Source organism: Pleurodeles waltl, chromosome 6 (genome assembly GCF_031143425.1).
Source record: "Pleurodeles waltl isolate 20211129_DDA chromosome 6, aPleWal1.hap1.20221129, whole genome shotgun sequence".
Classification (NCBI taxonomy): domain Eukaryota; kingdom Metazoa; phylum Chordata; class Amphibia; order Caudata; family Salamandridae; genus Pleurodeles; species Pleurodeles waltl.
Genome location: NC_090445.1, coordinates 438,135,187 through 438,149,394, shown reverse-complemented (window position 1 = coordinate 438,149,394; position 14,208 = coordinate 438,135,187). Strand labels below are relative to the sequence as shown.

The 14,208-nt window shown below is 43.2% G+C and overlaps 1 protein-coding gene across 7 annotated transcripts in view; it reads right to left on the bottom strand.

Annotated features, from left to right (window-relative positions):
- Positions 1-14,208, bottom strand: part of NFASC (neurofascin) — a 733,849-nt gene that overhangs the window by 305,104 nt on the left and 414,537 nt on the right. The window lies entirely within an intron of this gene.

Here is a 14,208-nt window from a genome sequence, read left to right as displayed (position 1 = left end):
ATTGAACAGATCCGCAAGCGACACTGTCTGACATCATCGGAGCCTTAAGGAGTCCTCGCCGGTGGGCTGGCGTCAGTTTCACCCACTTTTTTACCGTGTCTCCAAGGCAAACGGGTGAACACCAACATCACACGCACAACATGTGCGAACTCAATACAAAAATATATATATAATGCCTATATAAACATACATTCTGTACATAGAACTTTCCAGAAATACATATATACTATATATATATATAAACAATTTGTTTCTTGGCACAACCAGACAGACGATGGGGAGGCAGGTGAGATAGTGCGGAACCCACAGGTAGATACTGTATCCACCACAAGAAGTGTTACCGAAGGTAAGTAACGTGTTCTTCTGATGGATACATCTACCTGTGGATTCCTCACCTTTTGAATAGAGTCCTAAAGCAGTCCCGCACTCGGAGGTGGGTGCCTGTATGGCTATATCAAGAAATCTTGCAGCACCGAATGGGCAAATTGGCCGTCCCTCCTCACTACAGAGTCCAAGCAGTAATGATTTGCAAAAGTATGGAGGGAAGCCCAAGTTGCTGGTTTGCAAATATCTACAACAGGTACACCTCTAGCCAAAGCTGAAGTAGTAGACTTAGCTCTGGTAGAATGAGCTCTATTGCCCTCAGAGGGATTCTTCTTTGACAGTGCATAACATATCTTAATACAAAGAATGACCCACTTTGATAGCGTTCTTTTGTGGATGGCTTTGTCCTTCATCTTGCCCACGTAGCCAACAAAGAGCTGATAGTCCGTCCAAAATTCTCTCGTCCTGTCCACGTAGAAGCTTGCCACTCTCTTTGGATCCAGACGGTGCAGCCTTTCCTCCTCCTTAGAGGAATGGGGAGGAGGGTAAAAGGGCCGAAGGGTAATGAACTGCCCTAAATGAAAAGGTGTCACCACCTTTGGCAGGAAAGCCGCCCTGGTTCTCAAAACCACAATGTTAGCATAGAAAGTGGTAAACAGGGGTTTTACACTTAGAGCTTGCAGCTCACTTACACGCCTAGCCAACATGATCGCTATGAGAAAAACAGTTTTAAACGTAATCAGCCTCAACGGGCAACTATGCAATGGTTCAAATGGTATACCCATCAGGTATGTTAAAGCTAAATTTAAATCCCACTGAAGCATTATAAACAGAGTGGGGGAAAACCTATGAGACAAACCCTTAAGAAACCTTAGAACTAGAGGACTTAAATAAAGAGGGTTTGTCAAGTAAACAAATAAACGCAGACGTTGCAGACAGATATCCCTTCACTGCTGCAATGCGCAACCTTGTTGTTCCAAAGAGACAGCAAATTGTAAAACACTGGACAAATGGACCTTTGAAGGATCAAAGTGCCTCTCCTCACACCATTTAACAAACCTGGCCCACCTACCAGCATAGACAGTTTTGGTGGAGTGTCTCATGGCCGATAATATAACATCCACCACTTCTGGGGGGAGAGAAAAATAATTCAGATTGCCCCGTTCAATCTCCAAGCATGTAGGAGCAGGCTCTGGAGGTGGGGGTGTAGAATCTGCCCGTGTGACTGCAAGAGGAGGTCTGCCCTATGAGGGAGATGGAGCAGAGGGCCAAGCGAGAGGTGAACAAGGTCTGTGTACCATACCCTTCTTGGCCAATCCGGAGCTAATAATATGACTTGGAGCCAGATCTTGGCCAATCTTCCTCAGGACCTGAGGAATCATGAGCATGGAAGGCAACACATAAAGCAGCCAGTTGCTTCAGATCAACTGAAACTTGTGTCCCCCAATGCTCCCTGCATCGGAATCTGGAGGCTGCAGAAAGACGGGTAGTGCGCTTTCTCACGAGTGGCCACAGGTCTATCTGAGGAGTCCCCCATAACTGAAAGACGTGACGAACCACCTCCGAATGGAGATGCCAATCAAGGATGGTAGAAAAGTGCCAGCTGAGACTGTCTGTGCTTATGCTTAGAACTCTGGCCAAATGGTTTGCTACTATGCAATGCCGATGGTCCTGAGCCCAGGACCAGAGTTGTAGAGCCTTTCTGCAGAGAAGATACAACCCTACTCCTCCCTGCTTGTTGATGTATCGCATAGAGATAGTGTTGCCTGTCAGAACTTGTACCGACTGACCGTGAATGGAAGGAAGAAAGGCCTTGAGGGCCAGGCCATCACCCTCAATTCCAACAGATTAATATGAAACATCTGTTCTTCCAGAGACAAAACACCCTTGATCCGCAGATCCCTCAGATGCACACCCCACCCTCAAGTGGAAGCATCTGTAATGACTGTGGTTACAGGAGGAGGAGGACAAAATTGCCTACCCTGTGATAGGTTGTCATCCACACTCCACCATCAAAGATCCACTGCAGTGTCTCTGGAGACTGTTATTGACTCTTTAAGATCTCTGTTGTGTTGAAACCACTGCTTGCGGAGGCACCACTGGAGAGCCATCATGTGCCAAACTGCGTGAGTGACCTAGAGAAAACAGGAAGCAAACAGACCGAGCACGTGAAGGACCTTTAGGACTGGAACAACCACTCAATTTTAAAACATTGGAATCATAGCCTGAATGTCCCAAATCCTCTGAGGAGTGTAGACATGATTCAGTGTTGTGTCCAGTGCTGCCCCTAAGAACAGGAATCGCTGGGAGGGCTCCAGGTGAGATTTGGGCACGATTTACCAAAAGCCCAGGTTGGGTTACCTGCAAATCATGCGGCACCAACTCTGGAGAGTTGGCTTTGATCAACCAATTGTCCAAATAAGGAAATACTGATATTCTCCTCCTTCCGCTACAGTTCCAGAACCGGATCTGACAAAGCCTTGTTAAATGACAGCAGAGGTTCTGATGTAGCAGAGGAGGAGTGGATAACCTAAGTCAGGATGTTTGACTTCAGCTCCGATGTCGGCAATGGCAATTCCAAAAGGTCGACGGCCTTCCTGATCACACCATGATAAATGGTAACCTCCGGAGGCAGAATACCCCAGGTGACAATAACGCCCTCTCAGGAGAAGTGTCCAGTCCGCTTGCCACCTTAATACCATCAAAGCCATTAGAATATAAAGGGATCTCTCCTTCCTCTAAATCTTGTTGCTCCTCCAAGTGCCTCAATGCCTCCCATCTAGATCTTAATCTATACTCCAATTGTGAAGTCGATAAAGAGTACGCCGACATCTAGGGTGTTTGGTGCGGTGCCAGTGAAGACAGCGATGGGATTTTACTCCAGGAAACAGTTAAGTGACTTGAAGTCGGACAAATATTACCTGACGTCGCTATCGGTGCCAGTCTCGCCGTCATCAATGAAGGTGATGGAGCTGTGGGCAAAAAAGCCCGGATTAAAGGCTAAAGGAAACGTTGGGCCCGCAGGTGCACATAAAGGGGTTATTGCCGTTACAAATATACTGAGCATAGCATTTACAAAGGCAGACGGATCCACCCCAGGAGTCAGGAAGGCCAGATATTCTTGGAGAAACTGCACCTGACTTGACTCCCGCTCCCCAATTTCCTGTGAGAGAACTGCACCGCAGGACTTGAAGGCGATGCCGAGATCTCAACCAGAGACGGCACCAGTGACATCTCTCATGACTTCAGTTGCGGAGGAGAAGGAGTGGGGCCAAGACTTAAAAGCCGGTGACAAAGACCTTGGGCTAGCATCTCAGGAAGAGCGACGCAAAGAGCTGCAATGACGCTTTTTATGTGATCTCGAAGACCTGTGGGAGGACAACTCCTCTTGATGTCTGGATCTTCGACGGTCCTCTTCTCTTTTTTGGCCTGTGCCATAAACAGTTTCACTTCTCTTTCCTTCAGTGCCTTCGGATTCATACTCTGGCAAGAACAGCATCCCCCGACATCGTGATAGGAACTTAGGCACCAGAGGCAATTTTCGTGCGGGTCAGTAACTGACATAAGACCTCTACTCTCTACAAGGCTTAAAGCGCTGCTTCTTTGGTGGAGACTTTGTAGCACAAAGAAAACTCAACAAAGAAACTCCCTCGATACACTGTATCACCTGAAGACGTAGAAAAAACGTTAGCGTTGAAAGCGCAGAAAAAAGGGAACTAACGTCAGCACGTCAGCGTGGACTCCTTATGGCTCCAATGACGTCAGACAGAATCGCGTGTGGAACGGTTCAATTGTGACTTCCTCGATGACGTGGAGAGCTAGAAAGAAAAGATTTCTGTTAAATGCTGCCGCATCGGGAGGATTCAAAAGGTGTGGAATCCACAGGTAGATGTATCCATCAAAAAAGCCTTTTTTGGAAGCATACCTCATAAAAACACTGACTACAGGCAGAAACATTTTCTATTGTTCAAAAGTCAGGAAACTGATTAAATATTTTCAAAACAATAAAGACATTTAGCAGAAAGCATATTTTTATTCTCTACCTACAACCAGCAAAAACATCATGAAAAGTTGTCTAAGGAATCACCCTGAACCCATAAAACTATGCCACTCCTTTTGACATTCAGATGGTTCGATGTTGCAGAATGCAGAGCAGTGTCAGTGAGGGAAGTTTATTTTGAGAGAAATATTAGAGTAAGTACCTGGATAATTAACGTGCAGCTCGTCTCTTTCTTAACAGGGAGGACAAAGGGTTGTTCATAAAATTAAAGTACAAAGCCATGACTGAGAAGTGTGATCACAGGTATTCATTATTATACATCATAGTATGGTCTGTCATATACATTAGAATAGGTCTGTGTACCTCTACATGAACATTCAAGGGAAGACACAAAGCCAGCTTCACACACCCTGTCAGTTCTGTTGGGCAATAACTGTCCCACCTTAATGATTAAGTAGATTACAACAGATACAGTGGTTTACTTAAATGGCCAGCTCGACAAATTCTGCTGTTTTGTATTGAGCATTGATTGCCCTCCTTCCATGTTTGGAATATTCCCATTGAGCACTGTCGCTCCCGAATTTTCCACTGTATGTGACATACAGACCAGACCTGGGAGATATGCCTTGTCCTGAAGAGACCCACAGATGTTTTGACAAATAGGGTTGAAATGTCGACAGTCAACAACATGTCTCAATTTTTCCTTACAACTTGCTTAGTCTCTGTGGCCTACTAGTCAGGGCTCATTTTATATTCATCCTGCTGTCCACTTGTGTTGTACGTTTTCACCTTATTCACTCACTTTTTCACAAATGAGTGTGCTATCAGCACTATTAATTACTGTATTTGTGTATTTTGTATCTACAACTGAATATAATTCACAAAGTTTGCAAGACTATGCTTTCATTGTCTGATCCTCTTTTGATACTTGGTGCTTATTATATCCTCTACTGCATTTATTGATAATTGCTTTTAGTCATAACTGATTATGCATTTCTTTAAGGACATAAATATACGGATTTGACACCATCTATAATAGATAAACCTTCACTTGTTTGTGCGAATGATTCCCTGGGGATTATTGTCCATATATTTCATCCTTGTACTCAAGTTCCCTTTGGAAGAATACAATTGCCCTGTTTTATATAGAAAGGGGCAACAAGTCCCTCCCTCACCTCTGGACGTGTGTAAGTAAGAAAAGAAGGAAAATAGTCAGAATTTAATCAAGTAAACAAGTTGCACAGAGGGGGTAGGTCCACAGTGTAAACCAGGCTATAGCAGAGTACCAGGATGAAATGCAGCATCAGTTAGTTTCACAGCTTAGGTAATTATTAAGGCCACGTGTAAGTATATTCATATTTCTCCATATATAGTAAAATTAATTAATTGGAGTCAAAACCTACACTGTACTGTCTGGCGATACTATGGACTGGCCTCTGAGCTGTCGCTCTTCAAACCTCTGTAGCACCTGCTTCCACCCTGATTTAATGGGTTCTATGTTCACGCTGAATTCTTTGCTGGAAATTCGCATGCATTTCAGTGGTAATGTTTCACAAGATTTTATCCATAGCCCTACGAGCTAGATGTCGTTAAGAAAGGGCTCTTAACTAAACAGAAGGGAGGAGGCACAACTTGTGGGAACTTTGCATTTGGTATGCTATCAATAACCTGATTTCACAAATGAAAAGTACCATAACGGCAGCACTGGTAATGGAAAAAGATACTCTGAGAACCCATCATTTCGTGAACTGGTGAGGTAGTAAAATGGATGGTGCCAGTATTGGATAGGACAGACACTTCAGGGGCTACAGTGGATTGAATGGCAGCAAAATCAAATCTGCCTCTTGCGTTGCAGATTTACATCAGGCTGAAACATTTGACAGTGACATGACCACACATAATACACAGAATAATCTAAAGGTGCGAGCATGTGAAAGCAAGGCTATCTCTCATGTTATGTAGATTTTACAGTGCAAGCAATGACAACGGAGCTGTCCATCGGGTAACATAGGCAGTGAAGCTTAATTCTCAAGTTACACATACACTTACTCACATCTTATTGCATGTGCATATCATGCAATGATCCCTATGCAGGGCCTCCTAATCACAATACGTGATCCTGCAAAACACTTTTTTCTTCCTCCACTTAGCCCTACCCTATTTTTACAATTACGAGGTACAAGCCTGGTTGTTATATTTGAGTAATGTATCTGCTTGGTTGTGTGAACTGAGTGTGGGATGCTTTTAAAGCACAAAGATCTGCTGATTAAGTTTTCCGTTCCCATCTGAAAAGAAATGGATGGAAATACAGGAATCTGTCAGCCACCTACACCCTAGCTTAAAAACTCAGCTACTAACGTTATCCAAGTGGATGAAATTAAGAGGCAGACCTCTGGGATTACAATTTTCTAGACTGTGGCACACCCTCCAAGTCCCTCTACAGGTGTCGAACCCAATCACCATTGCTTCAAGAAACACATTAAAACCGAACTACCCTGTCTCATTTTTTTAAACTTTCACTACAGATAGATGGTGAGCAAATAGCCTCCCTGGCTGGAATGCTCTTACCCGACATCGCTTTCTTTAAAGTGGACACTTCACCAATCTTCTCTGCGCTCTCAAGTGATTGAAAGATTACCCACAGTACAATATAACGCTTCACAAAAAAATAAAAGAAATGGGTCTGTTTTTTACCCTTGCCACACAAAGGCTGCCTTACAAACGGTGCAGTCATGGTGTATTCCAGAAGAGAGAGCTGCCAAATGGATCTGTTTTTTATTTTTTTCTTGCCACGCAAGGGGTGCCTTGAAAACAGTGCAGGCATTGTGTATTCTAGGAGAGAGAGCTGCCAAAACGGAGTACTAAGGAACATTACCGTGAGAGCAACGGCACACCTAAGAATGTCAATTTGACCATACGTAGCAGATTAATAAACAAAAAAAGTAAAAACAGTGTCCATGTAGAAAATAAAATTGTGTTGATAAAGGAAGAGTTGTAAAGCTGTGCCCTGAAGAAGGTCACCCTAGAAACTGTGCTGCTTAAGTTTACTCTGTTTTTTTGTTAAAGTTAGACACAGCTGCTTCGGGTATATCAATATTCCTGCAGACATCCATTTAAGAGGAAAAAGAAGATAATGATTTATCTTGCAAATTGTTTTGGGATGTTTTGTGCAGGTGGAGCTATTCAAAGTTCATAAATATAAATAAATATTCCAAGGTTTAGATCTCCTGAATTACCTTGTCTAACTATGCTGTAAACACTATCGCTGTATTAATTTCCTACAACCACCTTAAATCACTGCTTATAACTCTGTGCTGTAGCTGAGTGAAGCTCGAGAGCCCCAAGAGTGTGTCCAACCAAATGCAGTGGTGCAGAAGCCATCAATCATTATGCTAATGAAATATGGCCCTATCTATCATTATGTCTAACTGCCCTGCTGTTGTGCAGGAAATCCTCGCTATACTGGAGAGTTGTAAATTATTTCACTGAAAAACAATTTCACAGAATACAATTACTGAGAAACCGTTTGAGTTCAACTATTTAGTAGAAACCTTTAAAGCTGTGCCATTGCACAGAAAACAGTCCACAGAATGTCTTTCTTTGAAACTGCCTTTACATGCTTATATTTTAAGGTGTAAATGCCTCTAATCTCGAGAGTTATTTTTAATGTTTTTTTCTTTATGGTTTGCATAGATCCCTTACCTCTACATCCTATATATAAAATGCTTTCAGGGCGCACACACGTGCACACACAGACACACACACAACACACAGACACACACGCGTATTTACCAAGTAGCTATCTGTTCGTAAGTAGTACTGTAGATTCACATGGTTCACATACTCCTTCTATCTAGTGTAATCGATGACATTTACAAGTTGTTTTTCTTCAAAGAAGTTTCAGTCACAAGATACTTAGGTTTTACCTTTCATTAATTGAGACTAAGCATTCAGCAGACAGGATACTCCTCCAGGTTTACGAAGAAGTATCCTGCCCAATAAACTCTAAATCGAGCCCTTCGCACTATCAATATAATACATTAGAGCTCTCTTCACCTCAAATGTTTGTAAAGCCCTTTCAGCCACAGACTCTGGGTGTGGGAAGAAAATAGTCAACCAATTGTTTGATTCACATGAAAGGGAGACACGGATTTGGAAGAAATTTCAGGCTTGTCCTCAAAACAATTCTTGTTCTATTTCTATCCACCTGAATAAAAGGTTTTCTGCAGTTAGGGTCTGCAACTCACTGACTCTCCAGAAAGAGGTGATAACAGCAAGGTAGGCCACCTTCCAGGACAACAACTGCACTTCACAAGTATAGTGGCTCTAAAGTGGTACCCATCACTTTTGTTAAGACTACTTTAAAATTCCAGGCTAATGCAGGAGGAGTTCTTAGCGGAATCAGCCATTTAAGGCCCTTTAAGGCTTGACTACTGGTATCCTAAAGAGAATGAAAATGTCACTTACCCAGTGTACATCTGTTCGTGGCATTAGTCGCTGCAGATTCACATGTTTGGCACAGTCCGCTGCCTGGTGTTGGGCTCGGAGTATTACAAGTTGTTTTTCTTCGAAGAAGTCTTTTTTGGTCACGGGACCGAAGGACTCCTCCCTCTTCGGCTCCATTGCGCATGGGCGTCGACTCCATCTTAGATTGTTTTCCCCGCAGAGGGTGAGGATGGAGTTGTTTGCTATAAATAGTGCCCATGCAATGGAGTGAATATGTATGTACGTTAAGAGTTTATAATAATTATTTACAAATGTACAGTTAAGATTTATGATCTACTTCTAAACGGCTACAGGCTTCCCGGGGAGGTGGGAGGGTACATGTGAATCTGCAGCGACTAATGCCACGAACAGATGTACACTGGGTAAGTGACATTTTCAGTTCGATGGCATATGTTGCTGCAGATACACATGTTTGGCAGACTATAAAGCAGTTACCTCCCCTAAAAGCGGTGGTTTAGCCTGTAGGAGTTGAAGTAGTTTGGAATAATGTTCTTAGTACAGCTTGGCCCACTGTAGCTTGTTGTGCATTTAGTACGTCTACACAGTAGTGTTTAGTAAACGTATGAGGCGTAGACCAGGTTGCAGCCTTACATATTTCGCTCATAGGAATGTTTCCTAGAAAGGCCATTGTAGCACCTTTCTTTCTGGTTGAGTGTGCTTTTGGTGTAATAGGCAATTCTCTTTTGGCTTTAAGATAGCATGTTTGAATACATCTGACTATCCATCTAGCAATGCCTTGTTTAGAGATTGGATTTCCTATGTGTGGTTTTTGAAAAGCTATGAACAGTTGTTTTGTTTTCCTGATTAGCTTTGTTCTGTCAATGTAGTACATTAGTGCTCTTTTGATGTCTAATGTATGTAGTGCCCTTTCAGCCACGGAATTTGGTTGTGGGAAGAACACTGGCAATTCTACTGTTTGATTTAAATGGAATGGTGAGATTACTTTTGGTAGAAATTTTGGATTTGTTCTTAGAACTATTTTATTGTTGTGTATTTGAATAAATGGTTCTTGTATGGTAAATGCCTGTATTTCACTTACTCTTCTGAGGGATGTGATTGCAATGAGAAATGCGACTTTCCAGGTTAGATATTGCAGTTCACAGGAATGCATGGGTTCGAAAGGTGGACCCATGAGTCTTGTTAAGACGATGTTAAGATTCCATGAAGGAACTGGTGGTGTTCTTGGTGGTATAATTCTTTTTAACCCTTCCATGAATGCTTTAATAACTGGTATTCTAAATAGAGACGATGAATGAGTAGTTTGTAGGTAAGCAGATATTGCTGCGAGGTGTATTTTTATAGATGAAAAAGCAAGATTTGCTTTTTGCAAATGTAGTAAGTATCCTACTATGTCTTTAGTAGAGGCATGTAATGGTTGTATTTGATTGGCATGGCAGTAGTAAACAAATCTTTTCCACTTAGATGCATAGCAGTGTCTAGTGGAAGGTTTTCTAGCTTGTTTTATGACCTCCATGCATTCTTGTGTGAGGTCTAAGTGTCCGAATTCTAGGATTTCAGGAGCCAAATTGCCAGATTCAATGATGCTGGGTTTGGATGCCTGATCTGTTGTTTGTGTTGTGTTAACAGATCTGGTCTGTTGGGTAGTTTGACATGCGGTACTAGTGAAAGGTCTAGTAGAGTTGTATACCAAGGTTGTCTTGCCCATGTGGGTGCTATCAGTATGAGTTTGAGTTGGTTTTGACTCAACTTGTTTACTAGATAGGGAAGGAGAGGGAGAGGGGGAAAAGCGTATGCAAATATCCCTGACCAACTCATCCATAGAGCATTGCCTTGTGATTCGCGGTGTGGGTACCTGGATGCGAAGTTTTGGCATTTTGAGTTTTCTTTTGTTGCGAACAAATCTATCTGGGGTGTTCCCCAAATTTGAAAGTACTTGTTCAGAACTTGGGGGTGAATTTCCCATTCGTGGACTTGTTGGTGGTCTCGCGAAAGGTTGTCTGCTAGCTGGTTTTGTATTCCTGGAATAAATTGTGCTATTAGGCGAATGTTGTTGTGAATCGCCCACTGCCAAATTTTTTGTGTTAGGAGGCACAATTGTGTTGAGTGTGTTCCTCCTTGTTTGTTTAAATAATACATTGTTGTCATGTTGTCTGTTTTGACAAGAATGTATTTGTGTGTTATAATGGGTTGGAAGGCTCTCAACGCTAGAAATACTGCTAACAGTTCTAGGTAATTGATATGAAATTTTGTTTGGTGTATGTCCCATTGTCCTTGAATGCTGTGGTGATTGAGGTGTGCTCCCCACCCTGTCATGGAAGCATCTGTTGTTATAACGTATTGAGGCACTGGGTCCTGAAATGTCCGCCCTTTGTTTAAATTTTTGCTGTTCCACCATAGAAGCGAGAGGTATGTTTGGCGGTCTACCAACACCAGATCTTGAAGTTGACCCTGTGCCTGTGACCATTGTGATGCTAGACACTGTTGTAAGGGTCGCATGTGTAGTCTTGCGTTTGGGACAATGGCTATGCATGATGACATCATGCCTAGAAGTTTTAGCACAAATTTTGCTTGTATCTTTTGGTTTGGAAACATAGCACTTATTACCTTGTGGAATGCCTGCACTCTTTGTGGGCTTGGAGTGGCAATTCCTTTTGATGTGTTGATGGTTGCTCCTAGATATTGTTGTGTCTGACACGGTTCTAGGTGTGATTTTGTATAGTTGATGGAAAACCCCAGTTTGTGAAGGGTTTGTATGACACATGTGGTGTCGTTTGCGCATTTCTTTACTGTGTTGGTCTTGATTAGCCAATCGTCTAGGTAAGGGAACACATGTATTTGTTGTCTCCTGATGTGTGCTGCTACTACTGCTAGACATTTTGTGAACACTCTTGGTGCAGTTGTTATTCCGAATGGCAACACTTTGAATTGGTAATGTATTCCTTTGAATACGAACCGTAGGTACTTTCTGTGAGAAGGGTGTATTGGTATATGAAAGTTCGCATCCTTTAGGTCTAATGTGGTCATGTAATCTTGCTGTTTGAGCAGTGGAATGATGTCTTGTAGTGTGACCATGTGAAAATGGTCCGATATGATGTAGGTATTTAGTGTCCTGAGATCTAATATTGGTCTTAATGTTTTGTCTTTTTTTGGAATTAGAAAGTACAGGGAGTAAACTCCTGTGTTTTTTTGTTGTACTGGTACTAACTCTATTGCATCCTTTTGCAGTAGTGCTTGAACTTCTAGTCCTAAAAGTTCTAAATGTTGTGGTGACATTTTGCGTGTTTTGGGAGGGATGTTTGGTGGGAATTTGTGGAATTCTATGCAATAGCCATGTTGGATTATTGCTAATACCCAATTGTCTGTTGTAATCTATTGCCAAGATTGGTAGAATTGGCTTAGTCTTCCCCCCACTGGTGTTGAGTGAAGGGGTTGCGTGACTTGAAAGTCACTGTTTAGGTGGAGGTGTTTTTGGAGTCTGGAATCTTCCCCTACTCCTTGGGAATTGACCCCCCCTATATCCCCTGAAACCTCCCCTTTGGAAGGAACCCTGATATGGTGTGGTTCTTGTTTGTTGGCTGGTGGTGTCTGTGGGTTGGCCACGAAACCCCCCTCTAAATGGAGTTTTTCTAAAAGAGCCTCTGCTCTGCGGGGAGTAGAGTGCGCCCATGGCCTTGGCCGTGTCTGTGTCCTTTTTAAGTTTTTCAATGGCTGTGTCCACTTCAGGGCCAAAAAGTTGTTTTTCGTTGAAGGGCATATTAAGGACAGCCTGCTGGATTTCAGGTTTGAAGCCTGAAGTGCGGAGCCAAGCGTGTCTCCTTATGGTGACAGCAGTGTTGACTGTTCTCGCTGCAGTATCGGCTGCGTCCAGTGAAGAGCGGATTTGATTGTTTGAGATTGTTTGTCCCTCTTCAACTATTTGCTGCGCCCTTTTTTGGTATTCTTGGGGAAGATGGTCTACGAGAAGTTGCATCTCATCCCAGTGAGCGCGGTCATATCTGGCCAGCAGCGCTTGAGAATTTGCGATGCGCCACTGGTTGGCTGCCTGTGATGCTACTCTTTTCCCTGCTGCATCAAATTTTCTGCTTTCTTTGTCCGGAGGTGGGGCGTCGCCAGATGTATGGGAATTTGCTCTTGTGCGAGCTGCTCCTACTACTACGGAGTCAGGTGGTAACTGCGAAGTAATAAACACTGGATCTGTGGGTGGTGGTTTGTATTTTTTTATCCACCCTTGGGGTGATGGCTCTTGATTTTACGGGCTCTTCAAAAATTTGTTTTGCGTGCCGTAACATCCCCGGTAGCATTGGGAGACATTGATACTGGCTATGTGTAGCCGAGAGGGTGTTAAATAAAAAATCATCCTCTATAGGATCTGAATGCAGTTGGACATTGTGGAATTCTGCAGCCCTAGCCACCAGTTGTGAGTATGAGGTACTGTCCTCTGGCGGTGACGGCTTTGTGGGGTATGAATCTGGATCATTGTCCGGCACTGGGGTGTCGTATAGGTCCCAAGCGTCTTGATCCTGATTATCTTGACTTATGGTAGTTTGCGCTGGTGAGTGCATGTAGGAAGTTGGCTCTGTATGTGCTATTTCAAAGTAAGGAATAGCATGCACAGAGTCCAAGGGTTCCCCTTAGAGGTAAAATAGTGGTAAAAATAGATAATACTAATGCTCTATTTTGTGGTAGTGTGGTCGAGCAGTAGGCTTATCCAAGGAGTAGTGTTAAGCATTTGTTGTACATACACATAGACAATAAATGAGGTACACACACTCAGAGACAAATCCAGCCAATAGGTTTTGTTATAGAAAAATATCTTTTCTTAGTTTATTTTAAGAACCACAGGTTCAAATTTAACATGTAATATCTTGTTTGAAAGGTATTGCAGGTAAGTACATTAGGAACTTTGAATCATTTCAATTGCATGTATACTTTTCAAGTTATTCACAAATAGCTGTTTTAAAAGTGGACACTTAGTGCAATTTTCACAGTTCCTGGGGGAGGTAAGTTTTTGTTAGTTTTACCAGGTAAGTAAGACACTTACAGGGTTCAGTTCTTGGTCCAAGGTAGCCCACCGTTGGGGGTTCAGAGCAACCCCAAAGTTACCACACCAGCAGCTCAGGGCCGGTCAGGTGCAGAGTTCAAAGTGGTGCCCAAAACGCATAGGCTAGAATGGGGAGAAGGGGGTGCCCCGGTTCCGGTCTGCTTGCAGGTCAGTACCCGCGTCTTCGGAGGGCAGACCAGGGGGGTTTTGTAGGGCACCTGGGGGGACACAAGCCCACACAGAAATGTCACCCTCAGCAGCGCGGGGGCGGCCGGGTGCAGTGTAGAAACAAGCGTCGGGTTTGCAATGTTAGTCTATGAGAGATCAATGGATCTCTTCAGCGCTGCAGGCAGGCAAGGGGGGGCTTCCTCAGGGA